The sequence below is a fragment of the Cavia porcellus genome, unplaced genomic scaffold, assembly GCF_034190915.1.
Source record: "Cavia porcellus strain 051 isolate PalLab524CR breed Dunkin Hartley unplaced genomic scaffold, mCavPor4.1 scaffold_16, whole genome shotgun sequence".
NCBI classification, from domain to species: Eukaryota; Metazoa; Chordata; class Mammalia; order Rodentia; family Caviidae; genus Cavia; species Cavia porcellus.
In genome coordinates, this window is record NW_026947499.1 from 4,024,499 (window position 1) to 4,031,569 (window position 7,071).

General features: G+C 52.4%; 1 long non-coding RNA gene across 1 annotated transcript; it reads right to left on the bottom strand.

Annotated features, from left to right (window-relative positions):
- Positions 1 to 202: 202 nt before the first annotated feature.
- On the bottom strand, positions 203 to 3,009 carry LOC134470780 (uncharacterized). The gene is made up of 3 exons (XR_010039940.1): positions 2,592 to 3,009; positions 2,410 to 2,491; positions 203 to 366 (listed from the first exon to the last, which is right to left on the bottom strand). It is a non-coding gene; the product is annotated as an uncharacterized LOC134470780 (long non-coding RNA).
- Between the last annotated feature and the right edge of the window lie 4,062 nt (positions 3,010 to 7,071).

Consider the following 7,071-nt stretch of genomic DNA (forward strand, 5'->3'; position numbering starts at 1 on the left):
TCTGCCCATCTCTGCACAGCTGCTCTGCGGGAGCCTGGGGATTCACAGTCTGCACAACTCTACTACGGCTTGATTGAGGCCCCACTGCTGTGGGAGGAGGAGAACCAGCTTCCTGTGGCTCTGGTCCCCTCCAGCTTAGCCTCCTCCTCAGGGCTCCCCACTATCACCTTCCTACTCACCCCCCCCCCCCCCGCTGATGGCCGTCTGTGAGTTTCCTGCACCTGCAGGGGTCTAAGCCTTCGCGTATCCACACTTACTTCCTCCTCCTCTCTCAATACCGGGGATTCTATCTTCTCACCAAAGAATCGATCCACTTCTCAAAAGGTTACTTGCTAGCAGGAAAGCTCATGGGTTGCAGTTTTGATCCTAGAAATGTAAACAGAAGTTGTCAGGAGGAGCTTCCAAGAAGACTCTTTCATTGCCTAAGTTGTCTGTCTTTCCCGTGTGTCCGTCTCCACAATCTTGGGATGTATATATGACACCAGAGATGAGGCAGCCGTTCTGTGGCCCTGAGAGGACAGGTCAGGCGCTGAGCTTGGTAGAGTGGAGACCTAGAAGGAAGTTGACCCCGCCGGGGCCTCACCCCTCGGTGCTCTAATCCGAGGGCCGGAGCTGCGTTCCCGCTTCTCCAGGGCTCTGCCCCTCAGGCTGTGGATTCCTCTCAGGAAAAGTGACCTAAATTCCAACCTGTGAGCTTCTGATTAGACTGTGAGCTCCTCCAAGGCTGTTGCTTATTTGTTGTTTTGTTTTCTTTGTTTCCTGCAGAGCACACGCCAGAGAGGATCTGTGTTCAGCTCTGGCCTTTTGGATGAAGTGAGCTTTGAGATATGGGAGAGACGTGAGCTGTTCCATTGCAGCCAAAACTGCTTTCCACGGGTCCCTCGGCCACACCGCAGAGCCTGCTCCTGCCAAAGGAATGAGGATCCCGGACGTGGCCTTAATTCCTTCTTAAGACTCACTGGCTTTTGTCTTTGGAGCAGCAGTCTTTTCATACTCCCAGTGCAGAAAAGCAGTCAGTGGCTGAGTTTAACTTTTCCCTGTCTGGTATTTTCTTAAAAGTGTGGCCCATTCTCACCTGCAGGAGGGAATTGAAAATGCCCCCCAGACCTTCAGGGAGGGGAACAAGGAGCCTCTGAGAATCTCAGCTATGGGAGAGGCAAGACTGGTTCCCGGGAAAGAATGTCCACGCAGCTCAGTGGCTCTCCCAGTGTGCACGCTGGCCGCTGCTGTGTCCATTGGCAGAGAGAGGCACTGCCCCAGACACAGCCCTGACTGAGTGTGAGTGAGTCAGGGTGAGGTCCCCATGGGGCCCTCGGTTCTCTTGCTGATTGAGACAGACAAGGTGGCATCTCTCCAGCAGCCTCAGTTGGATGGCAAAGGGTCAATGTCAGCAAACTGAAGAGCCCTGGCTGTCATCAGAGCTCAGAGGTGGTCTCCAAGAGGGAAGATGCCCTCCTGCTAGAAATGCAGAGGGACTTGTAATTATCCCAGATGAGAACACAGGACACACACTTCAGTGCTAAGACTTAGCATCATCTGTGTGAGCCGGAACAAAGGAACGGGTTAAGAACACACCCCGTGTGTGTGTGTGTGTGTGTGTGTGTGTGTGTGTGTGTGTGTGTGACTGAGACCCCTCCGTGGAGACATGGGCAAGGGCTGAGAGAGGAAGATGCCCAGGGCCTCTGGCCAGGGGAGAGGCGCTCTGATATGCAGAGGTACCAGTAAGGCAGACTGGCTGCCTGGGAAGGGGACGCAAAGCTGTTGACCTTGAGCTTCTTCAGCTTAGGGCGTGGTTGGCAGAAGAGACCATATCAGCGGTTCAGCCAAGCTATGAACCCTCATCATGTCAAAAGGGAACCCAAGTCTGCTCTGGGAGAGTGGTGGTGTTTAGCTGCTCACAGCATGTTGATTAGCAAGGGAAATCTTGCTTTAGATCCACAAGCACACTTATTAAGGGAACACATTATCCATCCCGTTGTTCAATCTACTTTTGCTAGAATGGTGGATGAGTCATTCGTGGAGTCAATTAGTGAAGCCATTCAAGTCCCGGGGCAAGGTTCAGAGGTGAAAACCAGACAACAGAGGCCAAAGCAGAAGGAAAGAGAGTAAAGAAGCACGTTGGGGCGGGAAGGCTGTTCCTGACTCCCCTGCAGTGGGTAGATGGCTGAGGTTTCCCAAGGACAGGACCCCGAGGGGGAGACTAAGGGCTGGGTGGGGCCTTCCGGGCTCCTGAAGTTTCCTTCCTTTACTGGTTCCAGCCACGCTTGACTTAGGTGTTCCTGTGTGTGCACACACACACGCACACACACACTCATCAGTGAATGTGCTTGTGTGTGTGTGTGTGTAAATGTGTAAACAAGGGGTGCACACATGCCAGAAAACTTGGACACAGGAAGGGAGACACCTTACACTTAATCACAGGTCCCAGACTTGAGGAAGCATCTTCATCCTGGGGCCAGGCAGGCGGCATGAATCTGGCTTCTCTCTGCTCCTGTGAAGGGGTTAAACTATGGCAGGTGCGATCCACTATGTGGTGAGCGCTTAATTTAAAAATTACAGCAAAGGACACATTGCCGTCCACCCTCTCTCACCTGTTCCCCTCTGCTTCAAACACACTTGTCTCGTCACGTTTGCCCCTTTCCAAAGGAGTCCAGGGAGTCCTCTTGTGTGAGTGTCTTCAGCCCTGCTGCTGTGGCTGCCTTGATTTTGATTCAAAACTAAGTCACTAAGTTTTCCAGCTGAGGCTCAGAGTGGAATTTGTGACCCTCCTGCCTCAGCCTCCCAGAGTGCTGAGACAATCGGCCTGTTCCACCATGCTGGCTGTTTCCTCTGACTCCAGGTAAATATTTAGGCTGTCTGATGATAAATGTTTGTGAAGATATGCAGGGTGGGTAAGAGGATTGGAATTGGCTCTCTTCCTCCTCCTCTCCCTTCTCTGCCTCCTTCTACTTTTCTGTCTCCCTCTCCCCCCTCTTTTCCCCTTCCTCCCTCATTCCTTCCTCCCTCAGTCTCTCCCTGAAGGTAGAGGCAGCGTCCTGAAGAAGTGGCCGCATCCATCTGCGGTGGAAACAAATGAGAAGCCGCAGCCCCCTCTCCAGCTCCCCCTCTCCTCACCCCAAGGCCATCGATGGCTGAGCTCCCGGAGGAAACTGCAGACAGGAGCTTTGGGCCCTGCAGTCATTTCTCTGAGGCTGAAAGAACTGGAATGTGGAGCTGGAGCTTGGCTGAGTGCTGTACTGTGTTAAGTGAGAGTTAAGGAGTTTATTGGGCCCTCGTGGGAGTGTGGCAGATGGAGTATTTCTAATGGGCTTAATTAGGGGCCGCACATGGAGACACTTACAGCACAGGCGGCCACGGGTGTGACCTTGCGGCGAGGGACCCAGGACTCCTGAGCTCAGCTCTGCTGTCCACTTAGCACCGGCAGTGGGGCTGCAGCCCCTGCCTCTGACTCAGTTCCTCATCTGTAAAATGGGGACCATGGTGGAGCTTTCCCATGGGTCATTTCGGGGACGGAATGAGATCGCGATCATGACTGCCTGATGATATTGGGCACCTCCTGGACCTCAGATAAACTAGCACTGAAATAATCATCACCACCTTACAACCACTGTTCTCCTCAGCAGCACCGCCCTGATGAACCTGAGCTAAACCTGGAACTTCAAGTCTGCTTTCCATTTTCACAGCCCCTGATTGCTTTCTGCAGTTCAGCTAGAAGTGAGAAAATGAGGCGGATGCTCCCTGAGTTTCCCATCATGCATTTCTAAGCATCTCCTGTGGCTGATGGTGGGATTCTAGGACCGAATGAGCTATAGAGGTGGCTGGAGAGCCAAGTATCCTGACTTCTGTCTTTTGAGCAGATGTTGCCTGGTTTTGGCCCTTTGGGGGCAGCATGGTTTCAGCCATCAGCAGCGTGTCTGCTCAGTGCGGACCCTCTGTGGCCTGTGGGAGCTGCAGTGTAAGGGTTCACCAGTCTTCTAGGTTTGCAGGGGCGTTTCCAGGCTAGGTGCCCCTGGGCAGCTGTCAGTTGCCATTTGGACCCCAGAGGATAATCCGTCAGATCAGTGCTGCCTGGAAAATCTGGGGAAAGTGACTTTGGCAGTGTGGACTGTGGGTGAGGACTGGAAATTGACAGCATCTGTGGAGTGGACTTCTGTGTATACAGGAGGACACTTTAGGAGATATCTGAAGTAGAGGGAAAAGCAGCTCTTACACATGGGACAGGAACAGCGGCATGACAAATTCCCCATGGAGTGTGGGTGGTGGGACAGTCAGTGGGTGGCACCAAGTCTGTTGTGCCTTTCTGGCCAGTCAGGTAGAAGTGGAGTTAGCCACACAGTCTGGGAAAAGGCACATACAATTTTCTTTTTCACTTTCCTGCTCTTTCCTACCATGAACACTACTGTGATGGCTGGAATCATTGCAGCTGTCTTGTGAGTAGTAGAAACAACCCACAGATAGCATAGCTTTTGGCTCAGGTGGGACTGAGCTTATAAACTAACACTTAAATTACCTCCTTCAGGAACTCTTGTGATGCTGCAAAAGCGTACTGTTAATTGTTGATCAGAGTTTCTGCAGACAGAAGCACCTTATCAGACACAAAACAGCATCTTAATTTGCACGCACAGTGCTGTGATCTCAGGGAAGAGGGGACCAGGTTCCACCCTGTGGAAAATACCATTCCACCAGGGCTTCTCCTTACACTGATCCTGTGCTGAAAAGCTCAGTCTTTAATTTCTTAAAAGTCTCAGTTTTCATCATGAATTATATAAAAATATGTCAATAACAAGCGAGAAGCCACCCATCCTTCCAGAAAGAACCGCTGAAATGGCTTGCAGGACGGCCCTTCTACTGTGCCTCTTCAAAGGACAGCACAGTAGTATGTTACAAACACACACACACACACACACACACACACACACACACACACACAAGCACATGCACACAGTGATTTCCTTTCCCAACTACATATATAAAACCCAGGCTAAAGTCTTACATTTATTCACTATTTCGGTGAAATGCTCACTGACTAAAAGGAGAACTCAGCTTTGCTCAAAGTGTCTTCCCTCACATTTGCTGCCTGCTGTGTGAACTCACTCAGGGCCCTTGCTGGCTCCCACAAGCCAGCTGCTTCCCAGGGGTAGACGCACCTCCCCCTCTGTGTGGTCCCCGCAGTACGGGCACCTGCCTTGCCGATGGTGCCCAGGAGGAGGCTGCAGGGTCCCGGCCCAGGCGCCGCCTCCTGAAGGTGAGGTCCTCTCTCATGCTTGCTGGGTTGAAGCAGCACCAGGGCTCGAGTGCAAGGCAGGAAAAGTAACCCTGGCTCCAGCCCTGCTTTCCACTTCATCTCCTGGGGCTCCTTGTAGCCCAGGTGGTCACAACTGATGTCGACTCTGTGCTCTATTTATTTAGGCCAAAACCAAACTTTAGGAGAGTGCAGGCCAAGGGACCCTGCTCTGTGCTGGGGTGCGGAGGCTCCAGGAGAGCTCCCCACCTCTGAAGCAGCCCAAGTGTGCAGTATTACTAGGTCAATCCAAAGCCATCTGACAGATGCACACTGTGTACCTGCTGGTGATCAAAATGGGGTACAGGGCTGTGAGGAAAACACGTGGAGCCCATCCTGGCTGAGCTTAATGTCTGGTGAAGAGAAATGACAGCAGCGGCAGCAGCTGTGACAGCAACACAGTAAATCCATAAGACCTTGGTGTCTTCTGGATAAGACCACAGTAAATCCATAAGACCTTCACGTCATGTCTGCTACATCAGAAATGTAAAGCGGAGAAGAGAGCGTGCATGAGCAGGTGCTGCTGGAGGACAAGGTCTGCTGATCAGGGAGAGAAGGGTGACAGGGTCCCAGGCAGGTGCTGCACATTACAGGGTGCAGCAAGGAGCTGGGGGTGGGGGTCCCCCTCCACCCAGTGGAGCCAGCAGTGGTGGAGACAAGCACAAGATGCTCCCAGAGAGAGGAGCAGATTTTTGTTGATTTACTGTGGGCTGGAGCCTGCTGAGTCTCACTGCTCAGGGCCACAGTTCCAGAGATGTTTCTTCTTGTGGCGCAGGACTTAGACCATCATGTGGCCACCATGGACTTATCCTGCAGGATGCTGGAGTTTTGTGCAGGTGACTGCATGCTTCTGGGCAAAGCACCCCGAGTGGGATCTAGGCCTGATGGCAGGGTCCAAGGACTTTACATGCTTGGGATTTGGTGGCTTCTGGGAATGCACCAGTGCTGGGGCAGAGAACAGGGTAGACAGAAGAGAAAGAAATCACAGAGTAGCTCTCACAGGAAATAGGCTTGCACTGTGCTCTTGTAAGAAACGTTTTAAAATGACCAACGTATAAGCGCCTGCCTTGCAAGCAGACAGTCATGAGTTCAATCCCTGGTACCGATAAAAAAAAAAAAAAAAAAAAAAAAGAATAAAATGACCAACGTGTCCACTTGCAGAGGGCAGGAGAATCAGGCCCAGGGTTAAAACAAAAGGGGAAGATGTCATATAGAAACAGAGATGCAGACCCTTCCCCCAGGTAGGCGCCCTTCAGATCTCAGTGAAACTCCACGTTCTTAGCCAATTTGGCCTTCTGGTCATTGGGAACAAACCAGACAACTGTGCCCATAACTGACACTTCAGAGGTGGAACCCACAGCAAGGCCAGGGGAGACTGAGTCACACACGGGACCAGTGTCCAAAATCTGAGACCTTTCACATGACTAATCGTCAAGTCCACAGGATTTCTCAGGGTAGCAGTCTCTCATTCCTGCGAACTCGCCGCTTGTGTGTCTCATCAGAGTGGGTTGAAGTGTGCCAGGAAGAGCAGTGAGTGTCCTCTGCCCAGGGGCTTATGTTGCGGTCCTGCTGCTGTCCCACCACGTTGGCCCCTGACGGTCTCATTGAGAGAAGGCTTGCTTTCAGCCACCATCTGACCACAGACCGGAAGGTGAAGGCTCCTTTCCGAGGTGAGGGAACTGAGTGCTCTTAGAGCAGAGTCCCAGCCAGTGCCCCTGTGCTCCCGCAGCTCAGGCCTGGGCTCATCAGGCAGAGCTGCCCCCCTGCCCCCTGCTGAGCACCCATCCCTC